Source organism: Narcine bancroftii, chromosome 11, assembly GCF_036971445.1.
Source record: "Narcine bancroftii isolate sNarBan1 chromosome 11, sNarBan1.hap1, whole genome shotgun sequence".
Classification (NCBI taxonomy): Eukaryota; Metazoa; Chordata; class Chondrichthyes; order Torpediniformes; family Narcinidae; genus Narcine; species Narcine bancroftii.
The window spans coordinates 83999387-84013342 of record NC_091479.1 but is presented as its reverse complement, the minus strand read 5'-3'; positions in this window follow the sequence as shown (position 1 = coordinate 84013342).

Below are 13956 nucleotides of genomic sequence, written 5' to 3'. Positions count from 1 at the left end.
TACTGAACAGTAAGCTTACTTTCACCATCAGAGACTTCTGTTGTAGACTTAACAATGTATTTTACATTCTGGGGTTGATATCATATCTTCCTGCTTTTTTGTAACAACATCAATAAGAATATTTAAGTTAATTAGATCATCTTTCTTCCCTGAGTATCAAACTGAGCAAGATTCTTTTCTTTTTTTCAAATGGAACAAAAAAAAGCATTTGATGTGGCCACAAGGATAACTGCCATGAAAGAGGTTACTGTCCTATAATATTGTTTAAAATTTTTAGATTTTTCATTCAGCAGCAATATTTTACAATACATTGAAACATTCCAAAGGAATTCACCATTTTTAAATTCTATCAACAGCTGATGTGGTTTGAGGGGTGATGGTGTTAATGTCGTGTTGTGAGGCTTTGCACATTATTAATCATGTCCATGTCATGTGAATATAATTCTGCAGCTGACCCAACAAGTGTGATGCTTACCACAATTTATAATAGCAAACATCAGAACTTTTAGTGGAGTATTTGATGCCTCTGTATTCAAGTGTAAGTCAACAAAAAAAAAATACATTTAGCAAGAAATTGAAACTGTTGAACAAAAAAGTAAAAGCACATGACAAAGGGTTTTTAAAAAAAAATCTTTCTTATCCACCTTGACTGTGTAATATCAACATGTTAGTATTTTTCTCTGATTTTGACTCTGTTGGAATATGTTACCCATGTCTTAATGTCTTGCATTGCAGCAAGATTAAAGAGGTGTAATGCTAAGTAACATTGATACAGAGAGTAGTGGGGAAAATGATTAACCAGAATTTATTTAATTTCAAATTTCCATTACTTTCATTTTGTCACAAGATATATTTTCCTAGAAACTGTAAAAGAGAACAGAACAGATGTATTTTCCTGTATTAAGGCAATGAAATGCAATATCACAATGGCAGTAACTATTTTAAGGTCAATGCTAAATGAAAATTGATACAGTATTGTGCTGGGTAAAGCAGTAGTTATTCCGTTCGTATTCCTTGGTGTACGAAGTGAAGGAAATTGACACAGCACAATTACTTCTACAAAGTTGTTCAAAGCTATGATTGTGACATTTTTTAGCTCCTGGCAGTTGACCCATCGAGAGAAATGAAGAAAATTCATAAATTCAGGAAATGTGAAAATTGCATTATTGCTTTTCATGCACAACATAGGGGGTTCCGTTCACCAATGTCTGGAGGGGTGGTAGCCTGAGAATTGAATGCACAGTTATTTATATTTCCCCAGCTGCTCTGATTTGTGGGAAGGCCTGCAAGATGGTGCTCCATGACATCAGAGGTCCTATCACTGACTCCTTCATCACGGTGACAGCAGGGTTAGGAGTGATGGATCACCCTATTTAAGCACTGATGATCTTGTATCACAGAAGACTGAATGGCCAGATTTTTTACCTGCCTCTCTCTCTCTCTTTCTGTGTTGCTCTCAAATTGTGAGGTATCGGAGCCAAGGCTTCTTTCCTCTGATCATTATCAACCTACCCCTCCAACTACCTTCCATCCTTCCTCCATAGCATTCAAAGTGTGTGCAGATAACAGGTGTAGAAAGGATTAGGTTAATTAGATGTACCCACCCCAAATGGATAGCCAACTAATACATCCATCATGACATTTTGGTGAACATCACATTGGATAGATAGCATCCATGCAATCTCGGACTTGTGCGGGATCAATGCCTTCAGAAGAATAGTTGAGAAACTTAGCTAATCGATGTGTTTAGAACATTATTGTCATGCTGGTATGTCAGTTCTTTTTAAAAATAAATGCTTGGACAAATCAGAAATGATTCTAGAAGATATAGGGCGACAACTAACTATCACCCTCCACCATGAAATCTCTTGAGGCCAAGAGAAAGTAATCAGTGAGGTGAACGAAAAGCTCTTGAGAACTGGAGAGTAAAGGATTGCAGCTGCAGCCGATTAAATGGCCTGTGTTGCACACTAGCCAAAAATGCTTTTGAATTGGTATGCCATAGAAAGACAGAAAACCAATAAATTATTCCTCAGTACATTTGATCTGTAATCAGATTAAAGAGGCATGCCTTGTTAGAGCACCGTTTGACCCACAGTTTGCTGCTGGTAATTGACTGGTTTCCTGAAATGCTGTTTTGATTACAGCCCATTAGGCATTTTCACTCTTGTAGGCTACTGTTCACACATTCCGTCTGGTCTAGCATTTATCATTTGTGGCAAACCCACTTGTATGTCAGGAAGCTTTATCTTCAATGTGCTTTCCTTTTGAACTAATCATTTGCCCCGTCGGGGGGACACTTCCACTAAAGGTATCAATCAGATTGTGATAGTACAGATTCTAACACCAATGTGTATATCTACATATGGTAATGTAGGATGACTGTGATTGGCTGAGAGTGTAGCCACACCTACTGGCAGGTCTTAAAGGATTGCCCCTAGCCAGACCAGGTCATTCTGGACTGGTCGACCTACTTGTGATATGCTCTAGTCTTTTAGTTAATAAAAGCTTTGGTTTGGATCAACAAGTCTTTGGTTCTTTCGACGCGCTCTACCCAGATACAGAATTGTTGGGAGAGATTGTGATACGAGGTTGGGTGATGAACACAGGTGGGCTGGGAAGCATGTTTCTGAAGGAGGAAGAGTGATTGCAGAGGGGTCAGAGATTGTGGTTGTTCGCGAAGATGGGAAAAGATTTAAAACTTGGCGTGAAACAGGGAGAGATGGCCAAGTCAGAGAAGAGGTGGGCCATTGAGGTTAGAAGTGGCCGATTCAAAGGCCAATGAAAAGTGCTGGTGAGAGACATTGATATCAGAGGAAAATAATGAAGAAGAATTTACATACCTAGGTTACTCCCACAGCAACACCTCTAAAACTCTGACAACTATCAGCTAGCTGTACGTCCAGCAGGTGCAGAGGAATACTACCATCTTCAGGTTCCCTTCCAAGTGACACTCTGACTTGGAAACAAATCTGTTCGCTGTCATTGAGTCTAAATCCTTGAACCTGCTCTCTTTCATTAGAACTAGTGGGGGTCATAGAAGATTAGAACTAGGGGACATAGCCTCAAGATTCAAGGTAGTAGATGTAGGATGGAAATTTAGAGGTACACAAGCGCAGGGTGGCGCATCTGTGGATTTTGCTGCCCATTTAAGCAGTGGAGGCTACCTCAGTAAATAAAATTAAGACAAAGATGGACAGATTTTTCAAAAGTAGGGGAATTAAGGGATATGGGGCAAAAGCAGATAGGTGGAGATGAGCTTATCATCAGATCAGCCATGATCTCATTGAATGGCAGGGCAGGCTTGACAGGCCGATGGCCTACTCCTGCTCCTATTTCTTATTAGGACTTCAGCAGGTCAAGATGTTTTCCCAACACCATCATCTCAAAGATAATTAAGGATGAACTAAAAATCCTGGACTTGCCAAAGCAATTGATCAGAGAGGTAACTAAGCTGGAACAAGAAACTCCTGCTCCTCTAGACTCACATGTAAGTATACCTTATGGATCAAGCCCATTTTCTCACCTATTTCACATTTCCTGAGCTCAGGAAAACCAGGTCAATGAGATTAAAAATAGAAACACAGAATGGAAGCAGAGCATCTCTGTGAAGAGCTTCAATGACCACCTCACCTCCTGTGAGGGGATTAGCTGCTTGCCCTCCATTTGTTTCTGTTAAAAGTAGAGTGGATCACTGATTATTTTTTTAACTTTTAATCTCACACCCAAAACAAACTCATCTATTTTTGATTTTCCTGACTAAAGCCAAATCCTGGGACAAAATGAAGGCTGTTTCTTAGGTTGTTGTCCCTACATCTCACTGCTATATTTAGTCTTCGGAGTTCATCAGAGCTGAGTTAACAAAGAAGAATCACAGGTCAATCCCAGTAATATAAATAAAATAGGGAGAGAGTTCTCAGCATCTGATGATCTGCATCACAGAGTTTCAAAAGAGATGGATATGAAAATGGTGGATACTGGGGTTAGCATCTGTCAATCAGATTCTGGAACTATTCCAGTTTAGAGGGGGAAAAAAATGACCTCACTCTTTATGAATGAAGGAAGGGAGAAAATAGGGAACTACCCATCACTAGTCTGACAGTGAAAGCTCTGAAAATGTTGGAATCTGCCTATTGGCAAACCACTATTATGCTGTGATTGGCTGCTGCCGGCTAGACACACCTCCCGAGATCGATCCTACCCGTAACCTTTTGCATGCTCCCCATTCCACTCTGCTTCGATCAGTCAATGAAGTTGACAGCTGTTCCCGTCTATAGTTAATAAAAGCCGATAAGTTTCACTTCAGTCTGTTGTGATTATTGATGGTGCCTCCCTATCATAATGAATTAAACAAAAAGACTCTTGGAAAATAATAATATTAATTCAGATTTATGCCTTGGGACTCACATTTCACCAATCTATTGGAATTCTTTGAAAATATATACAGTCCAGTAGATGAAGGGTATTTGGATTATTGTAAAACTTTTAAAATTCAACACTGGAATTACTGAACAAAGTTAGAGTACATGGAATTGGAGGCAATAATAAAAGGATTGATAGTTACTTAGCCTAAAGAAAATAAAGAGTAGGGAGAAACAAGTTCTCCTCAGGCTGGTCAGCTGTGACTTGGATATTGGTGCAAGGATCAGTGCTTGGGCCCCAATGAGTTATAATCCATATTTGTGACTGAGTTGAGGGGACAAAATTTAACTTTTTCATGTTTACTGTTGACTTGAAACTATGCAGGATTGGGAGTAGCGAATAGGATGCAATTAGGCTTCAATGGGTTGTAGACAAGCTAAGTGAATTGGAAGCAATGCAGCAGATCAATAAAGTATGAAAAAACAGTGAGAGATTGGAAAATGATGATGTTCAAGGGAATCTGGTTGTCCTTGTACAAAACTAATTAAAAACTGAATTTGCATTTGCACCTGACTGTTAGGATATCAGATGACTTGCTTTTATTTATTGCAAAGAGTATTTCAGTTAAAGAGTAAAGATGTCTGACAACAGTTATATATGGGACCTTGGTGAGATTACACCTGGACAGCTGCAAACAATTTTTTAAAATCTCTTTACCAAAAAGGCATATACTTGATGTAGAGGATGTGCAGTGTTGAGAGACTGAAGAGCTAATACTCTGCTCTTTAGAGTTTAGAAGAAGTAACCTCGTTGAAACATACAAATCTCTTGTTGGCTTTGACAGGAGCAAATTTGGGGAACATGGTTCCCTAAGCTGAAGTATCTGAAACTACGAGTCACTGACTCCAAATAAACAATGACTGAAATTAAGAGGATTTCTTTTCATTTGGAAGTGGTGAATCTTTGGAAATACGGCAGAGTGCTGTGAAATCTGAAGCAAAAACAAAAGTCAATAGAAATCACCAGGGCATGAAAATGGTGCTGAGCCATAAGATCAGCTATGCCTTATTGAACAGAAGAGAGGGCTTTAAGGGCCGGATGGCCAACTCCGGCTCCTGCTTTGTACATTCTTACATTCCATTTTTTACATACATCCCTCAATCCTTAAATACTCACTTCTTTTAAAAGGTTATCACAACCTTGAGTACATTGAAGGATTCACTTCCACAGCTCTCTGAAGTGAAGAATTCCAAAGATTCACCATCCTCTAAAACAGTGGTTCTCTACCTTTTCTTACCCCCCCCCCAACACATACCACCTTAAGTAATCCCTTACTAACCCCACTCACATACCACTTTAAGTAATCCCTAAGGGATTACTAAAAATGATATGCAAGTGGGAAAAAAAATTGAGAGCCACTGCTCCAAGAGAACAAGTTCCTGAATTCGATTTAGACTACTCCATGAGGGAAAATGTCCTCTTGGCATTTATTTTATGACCTTTCATAATCTTACAATTTCAATAGGATTATTTTTCCTTCTGGTAAACTTGTAGAATAGCACCAAGCTGGTCTACCTTGTCTTATAAGACAACTCCTTTACCAGGAATCAGCCAGACTAAAGTGAAAAACACATACTTCCCCATATTGTACTTTATTTGCCAAATTTTTTTCTGACCTGTTTAATTACCGTTGTGGATCATCTTGATCACAACTTGCTTTCCCATCCATTTTTATATCATCAGTAAATGTTCATTACATTTAACATAGAATCTAACAGCACAGGCCCTTCAGCCCACAAATGTTGTGCTGACCTATATAATCATACTTAACAAACCTACCCAACCTCACACCCATAACCCACTATTTTTCTTGCTTCCATTCAATCAAATCATTCATACAGAACGTAGAAAAGCACAACACATACAGGCCCTTTGGCCTACAATGTATGCACCAAACATGAAGGCCAAATTAAACTCACAGCCTGCTGATTGCACATAATGCCTATCCCTCTATTCCCTGCATATTAACGTGTTTATCTCTTCTTCTTTGGCTTGGCTTTGCGGATGAAGATTTATGGAGGGGGTAAATGTCCACGTCAGCTGCAGGCTCGTTTGTGGCTGACAAGTCAGATGCAGGACAGGCAGACACGGTTGCAGCGGTTGCAGGGGAAAATTGGTGGGTTGGGGTTGGGTGTTGGGTTTTTCCTCCTTTGTCTTTTGTCAGTGAGGTTGGCTCTGTGGTCTTCTTCAAAGGAGGTTGCTGCCCGCCCAACTGTGAGGCGCCAAGATGCACGGTTTGAGGCGATATCAGCCCACTTGCGGTGGTCAATGTGGCAGGCACCAAGAGATTTCTTTAGGCAGTCCTTGTACCTCTTCTTTGGTGCACCTCTGTCACGGTGGCCAGTGGAGAGCTCGCCATATAACACGATCTTGGGAAGGCAATGGTCCTCCATTCTGGAGACGTGACCCACCCAGCGCAGCTGGATCTTCAGCAGCGTGGACTCAATGCTGTCGGCCTCTGCCATCTCAAGTACTTCGACGTTAGGGATGAAAGCGCTCCAATGAATGTTGAGGATGGAGCGGATACAACGCTGGTAGAAGCGTTCTAGGAGCTGTAGGTGATCCCGGTAGAGGACCCATGATTCGGAGCCGAACAGGAATGTGGGTATGACAACGGCTCTGTATACGCTTATCTTTGTGAGGTTTTTCAGTTGGTTGTTTTTCCAGACTCTTTTGTGTAGTCTTCCAAAGGCGCTATTTGCCTTGGTGAGTCTGTTGTCTATCTCGTTGTCGATCCTTGCATCTGATGAAATGGTGCAGCCGAGATAGGTAAACTGGTTGACCGTTTTGAGTTTTGTGTGCCCGATGGAGATGTGGGGGGGCTGGTAGTCATGGTGGGGAGCTGGCTGATGGAGGACCTCAGTTTTCTTCAGGCTGACTTCCAGGCAAACATTTTGGCAGTTTCCACAAAACACGACGTCAAGCGCTGAAGAGCTGGCTCTGAATGGGCAACTAAAGTGGCATCGTCTGCAAAGAGTAGTTCACGGACAAGTTTCTCTTGTGTCTTGGTGTGAGCTTGCAGGCGCCTCAGATTGAAGAGACTGCCATCCGTGCGGTACCGGATGTAAACAGCGTCTTCATTGTTGAGGTCTTTCATGGCTTGGTTCAGCATCATGCTGAAGAAGATTGAGAAGAGGGTTGGTGTGAGAACACAGCCTTGCTTCATGCCATTGTTAATGGAGAAGGGTTCAGAGAGCTCATTGCTGTATCTGACCCGACCTTGTTGGTTTTCGTGCAGTTGGATAACCATGTTGAGGAACTTTGGGGGGCATCCGATGCGCTCTAGTATTTGCCAAAGCCCTTTCCTGCTCACAGTGTCGAAGGCTTTGTTGAGGTCAACAAAGGTGATGTAGAGTCCTTTGTTTTGTTCTCTGCACTTTTCTTGGAGCTCTCTGAGGGCAAAGACCATGTCAGTAGTTCCTCTGTTTGCGTGAAAGCCGCACTGTGATTCTGGGAGAATATTCTCGGCGACACTAGGTATTATTCTATTTAGGAGAATCCTAGCGAAGATTTTGCCTGCAATGGAGAGCAGCGTGATTCCCCTGTAGTTTGAGCACTCTGATTTCTCGCCTTTGTTTTTGTACAGGGTGATGATGATGGCATCACGAAGGTCCTGAGGCAGTTTTCCTTGGTCCCAACAAAGCTTGAAAAACTCATGCAGTTTGACATGCAGAGTTTTGCCGCCAGACCTCTGGGGGGATTCCATCCATACTTGGTGCTTTGCCACTTTTCAGTTGTTCAATTGCCTTATGTGTCTCATCCTGGGTGAGGACCTCATCCAGCTCTAGCCTTAGGGGCTGTTGAGGGAGCTGGAGCAGGGCGGAATCTTGGACTGAGCGGTTGGCACTGAAAAGAGATTGGAAGTGTTCTGACCATCAGTTGAGGATGGGAATCTTGTCGCTGAGGAGGACTTTGCCGTCTGAGCTGCGCAGCGGGCTTTGGACTTGGGGTGGTGGGCCGTACACAGCCTTTAGAGCCTCGTAGAAACCCCTGAAGTCGCCAATGTCCGTGCTGAGCTGGGTTCGCTTGGCGAGGCTAGTCCACCACTCATTTTTGATCTCCCGGAGTTTGCGCTGAAGATGGCTGCATGCGCGACGGAAGGCTTGTTTCTTCTCTGGACAGGATGGCTTTGTAAGGTGAGCCTGGTGGGCAGCTCGCTTCTTTGCCAGCAGCTCCTGGATTTCCTGGCTGTTATCGTCGAACCAGTCCTTGTTTTTCCTGGAGGAGAAGCCCAGTACCTCTTCAGTGGATTGCAGTATGGTAGTCTTCAGCTGATCCCAGAGGGTTTCAGGGGACGAGTCCGTGAGGCGGATTGCATCGTCGAGCTTTGCTTTGAGGTTTGCCTGGAAGTTTCCTCTCACTTCGTCTGACTGCAGGTTTCCAACATTGAATCACTTTCTGGGGGCTTTACTGTTCCTGGGCTTTGGCTTGAAGTGAAGGTTGAGCTTGCAGCGAACTAGCCGGTGGTCAGTGTGGCATTCCGCGCTGGGCATGACCCTGGTGTGGAGCACATCTCTTTTGTCTCTTTCTCGTACCAGGACGTAGTCCAGGAGGTGCCAGTGTTTGGATCGGGAATACATCCAGGTAGTCTTAAGGCATGTTTATTTAGAAGCCTCTTAAATGCTATTGTATGAATCTCCATCACTAGCCCCTATTAGCCTGTTCCATGCACTCTCTGTAAAACACTTGCCCCACCCATCTCCTTTGAACTTTCCACCCCTACTTTAAATACATGCCTGCTAATATGTTACATTTTTGCTCTGGGAGCAAGGTACTGACCTTTACCATATCCATGTTTCTCATCATTTTATAAACAGTTTTTGATGCTTCAGAGAAAACAATCCAAGTTTGTCTAACCTCTCCCCATAGCTCATACCCTCCTATCAAGGCAGCATCCTGGTAAATCTCTTCTGTACCCATTTTTCCCATTATGGAGGCAACCAGAATTGTACACAATACACCAAACATGGTCTCACCACAGTTTTCTTTAGCATAAAAATGACTTCCTTACTTGTCAACGCCTCAACCAATGAAGCCTTATAGAGCTAACTTGGAAAGTCTGCAGACATTGTTGTAATTTAATACACAAAAGTGCTCAGCAGGTCATGCATCATTCCTTATATAGCAAAAATAGATAACCAGTGTTTCAGGCCTGAAACCTTTGTCAAGATATGAAAGCAAAACTTATGCTTTTTTTTAACCACCTTATCTACCTGCATGGCCTCTTTCAAGGTGCAATGGAACTGCACACAAAGATCCCTTTGCACATCAATGGATTTGGAATCCTGCTCCCCTTACGTTTGATCTTCCAACAGTTCACATCATCAATTAAAATTGATCTGCCACTTCCATGCCCCTGTCAATGATCTATTGCACTCTTTGATATCCCTCTTCTTCTTTGGCTTGGCTTCGCGGACAAAGATTTATGGAGGGGGTAAATGTCCACGTCAGCTGCAGGGTTGTTTGTGGCTGACAAGTCCGATGCGGGACAGGCAGACACGGTTGCAGCGGTTGCAGGGGAAAATTGGTGGGTTGGGGTTGGATGTTGGGTTTTTCCTCCTTTGTCTTTTGTCAGTGAGGTGGGCTCTGCGGTCTTCTTCAAAGGAGGTTGCTGCCCGCCGAACTGTGAGGCGCCAAGATGCACGGTTTGAGGCGTTATCAGCCCACTGGCGATGGTCAATGTGGCAGGCACCAAGAGATTTCTTTAGGCAGTCCTTGTACCTTTTCTTTGGTGCACCTCTGTCACGGTGGCCAGTGGAGAGCTCGCCATATAACACGATCTTGGGAAGGCGATGGTCCTCCATTCTGGAGACGTGACCCAACCAGCGCAGCTCGATCTTCAGCAGCGTGGACTCGATGCTGTCGACCTCTGCCATCTCGAGTACTTCGACGTTAGGGATGAAAGCGCTCCAATGAATGTTGAGGATGGAGCGGAGACCACGCTGGTGGAAGCGTTCTAGGAGCCGTAGGTGATGCCGGTAGAGGACCCATGATTCGGAGCCGAACAGGAGTGTGGGTATGACAACGGCTCTGTATACACTTATCTTTGTGAGGTTTTTCAGTTGGTTGTTTTTCCAGACTCTTTTGTGTAGTCTTCCAAAGGCGCTATTTGCCTTGGCGAGTCTGTGGTCTATCTCATTGTCGATCCTTGCATCTGATGAAATGGTGCAGCCGAGATAGGTAAACTGGTTGACCGTTTTGAGTTTTGTTTGCCCGATGGAGATGTGGTAGTCATGGTGGGGAGCTGGCTGATGGAGGACCTCAGTTTTCTTCAGGCTGACTTCCAGGCCAAACATTTTGGCAGTTTCCGCAAAACAGGACGTCAAGTGCTGAAGAGCTGGCTCTGAATGGGCAACTAAAGCGGCATCGTCTGCAAAGAGTAGTTCACGGACAAGTTTCTCTTGTGTCTTGGTGTGAGCTTGCATGCGCCTCAGATTGAAGAGACTGCCATCCGTGCGGAACCGGATGTAAACAGCGTCTTCATTGTTGAGGTCTTTCGTGGCTTGGTTCAGCTTCATGCTGAAGAATCGGATGGTGGTTTGCCTCCCTGGTGCCAGGGTCCGAGATGTTGCTGCTCGTGTCCCAGATATCCTAAAGTGGGAGGAACAGGAGCCAGAGGTCGTGGTACATGTAGGTACCAATGACATAGGGAGAATTAGAGAAGAGGTCCTAAAAAGTGAGTACAGGCAGTTAGGTAGGGAGTTAAAAAGAAGGACCGCAAAGGGGGTAATCTCTGGATTACTCCCTGTGCCACGTGACAGTGTGAATAGAAATAGAATGAGGTGGAGGATTAACACGTGGCTGAAGGGGTGGAGTAAGGGGCAGGGTTTTAAGTTTCTGGATAACTGGGACCTTTTTTGGGGGAGATGTGACCTGTACAGTAAGGACGGGTTTCACTTAAATCCCAGGGGAACCAGAATCCTGGCAGAGGTATTTGCTAGGGCTACTCAGGATCCTTTAAACTAGAATGGTTGGGGGGAGGGAACAAAATAGTACAGAGCAGTAAGGAGAAGGTTAGAATGCAAACAAAGAAAGTTTGTAGTAAGTATTTGAATATGGATGGGCAGGTGATAGAGAAGGGAAATGCTCTGGAAGATGATGAAGGGCAATTGGCAGGAAAAGTAAATAATATTGTTCTTAAAGATGAGGGAAAACAGGGATTAAAAATTGGGAAATCCCTGAAATTCATATATTTTAATGCCAGGAGTATTGTAAAAAAGGTGGATGAGCTGAAGGTGTGGATTGATAGTTGGAAGTATGATGTGGTAGCGATTAGTGAGACATGGTTGCAGGAGGGATGTGATTGGCAACTGAATATCCCTGGGTTTCATTGTTTTAGGTGTGATAGAGTCGGAGGGGCAAGAGGAGGTGGGGTTGCATTGCTTGTCAGGGAAAATATTACAGCGGTGCCTAGGAAGGATAGATTAGAGGGCACATCCACGGAGGCTATTTGGGTGGAACTGAGGAGTAGGAAAGGAGAGGTTACACTTGTAGGGGTGTATTATAGACCACCCGGAGGGGACCGAGACCTAGAGGAGCAAATCTGTAGGGAGATAGTAGATATTTGTGATAAGCACAGGGTTGTAATTATGGGAGATTTTAATTTTCCACATATAGATTGGGAAACACATTCTGTGAAAGGACTGGATGGGTTAGAGATTGTGAAATGTGTGCAAGATAGTTTTTTACAACAATATGTAGAGGTGCCGACCAGAGAAGGAGCAGTGTTAGATCTACTGTTGGCAAATGGAATGGGTCAAGTGACGGAGGTTAGTGTTGGGGAGCACTTCGGGTCCAGTGATCATAATGCCATCAGCTTCAATGTCATTATGGAAAGAGAAAAATCAGGGCCAAGGATTGAGGTTTTTGATTGGGGAAAAGCTAGATTTGAGGAGATGTGAAAGGGCTTGCAGGGTGTGCATTGGGACAATTTGTTTTATGGGCAGGATGTAGTAGAGAGATGGAAGTCTTTTAAAGATCAGATTTTGAGAGTGCAAAAGCTTTATGTTCCTGTTAGGTTAAAAGGAGGGGCAAAAGGTTTGAGAGAGCCGTGGTTTTCAAGGTATATTGGAAACTTGGTTCGAAGAAAAAGGGAGGCGTACATTAGATATAAGAAGCATGGAGTTAAGGAGATGTTTGAAAGATACATTGAATGTAAGAGGAATCTTAAGAGAGGAATTAGGAAAGCTAAAAGAAGGTACGAGAAAACTATGGCAAGCAGGGTGAAAACTAATCCAAAAGAGTTCTACAAATATGTTAATGGTAAGAGGAAAGCTAGAGACAAAATTGGTCCCTTAGAAAATCAGAGTGGAAAACTGTGTGTGGAGCCTAGAGAAATGGGGGAGATATTGAACAGTTTCTTTTCTTCGGTATTCACTAAGGAGAAGGATATTGGGAGATGTGGGATAAAAAAAGCAAATTGGGTAAATATGGGGAATATAGAGATTACAAAAGGTGTAGTTTTAAGGCTTTTGAAGAATATAAAGGTGGATAAGTCTCCGGGACCAGACGGGATCTTCCCCAGGACATTGAGAGAAGTGAAGGAGGAAATAGCAGAGGCTCTGGTGGTAATTTTCCAAATGTCATTAGATATGGGGATAGTGCCGGAGGATTGGCGCATTGCGAATGTGGTTCCGTTATTTAAAAAGGGTTCAAGGAGGAAGCCTGGCAACTATCGGCCTGTAAGTTTGACGTCTGTGGTAGGTAAATTAATGGAGAAAATTCTTAGAGATAGTACTTATAAACATCTGGATAGACAGGGTCTGATCAGGAGCACTCAACATGGATTTGTGGGAGGAAGGTCATGTTTGACCAATCTGATTGAATTTTTTGAAGAGGTGACTAGGAATGTGGATGAGGGTAGCGCAGTGGATGTTGTCTATATGGACATCAGTAAGGCCTTCGATAAGGTACCACATGGAAGGTTAGTTAGGAAGGTGCAGTCTTTAGGTATAAATTTTAAGATAGTCAAATGGATTGAACATTGGCTGAAAGGGAGAGGCCAGAGAGTGGTAGTGGATAATTGTCTGTCAGGTTGGAGGCCGGTGACCAGTGGTGTGCCTCAAGGATCTGTATTGGGCCCATTGTTGTTCGTTATATACATTAATGATCTAGATGATGGGGTGGTGAATTGGATTAGTAAATATGCAGACGATACTAAGATAGGTGGAATAGTGGATAATGAAGAAGGTTTTCAAGGATTGCAGAGGGATTTGGGCTGCTTAGAAAAGTGGGCTGAAAAATGGCAGATGGAATTTAATGCTGATAAATGTGAGGTGCTTCATTTTGGTAAGAAGAATCAGAATAGGACATATGTGGTAAATGGGAGAGCATTGAGGAATACAGAAGAGCAGAAAGATTTAGGAGTAACGGTACATCGTTCCCTGAAGGTAGAAACTCACGTGAATAGGGTGGTGAAGAAGGCTTTTAGTATGCTGGCCTTTATCAATCATTGCATGGAATATAGGAGTTGGGAGGTGATGTTGAGATTGTATGTTGGTGCGGCCTAATTTGGAGTTCTGTGTGCAGTTCTGG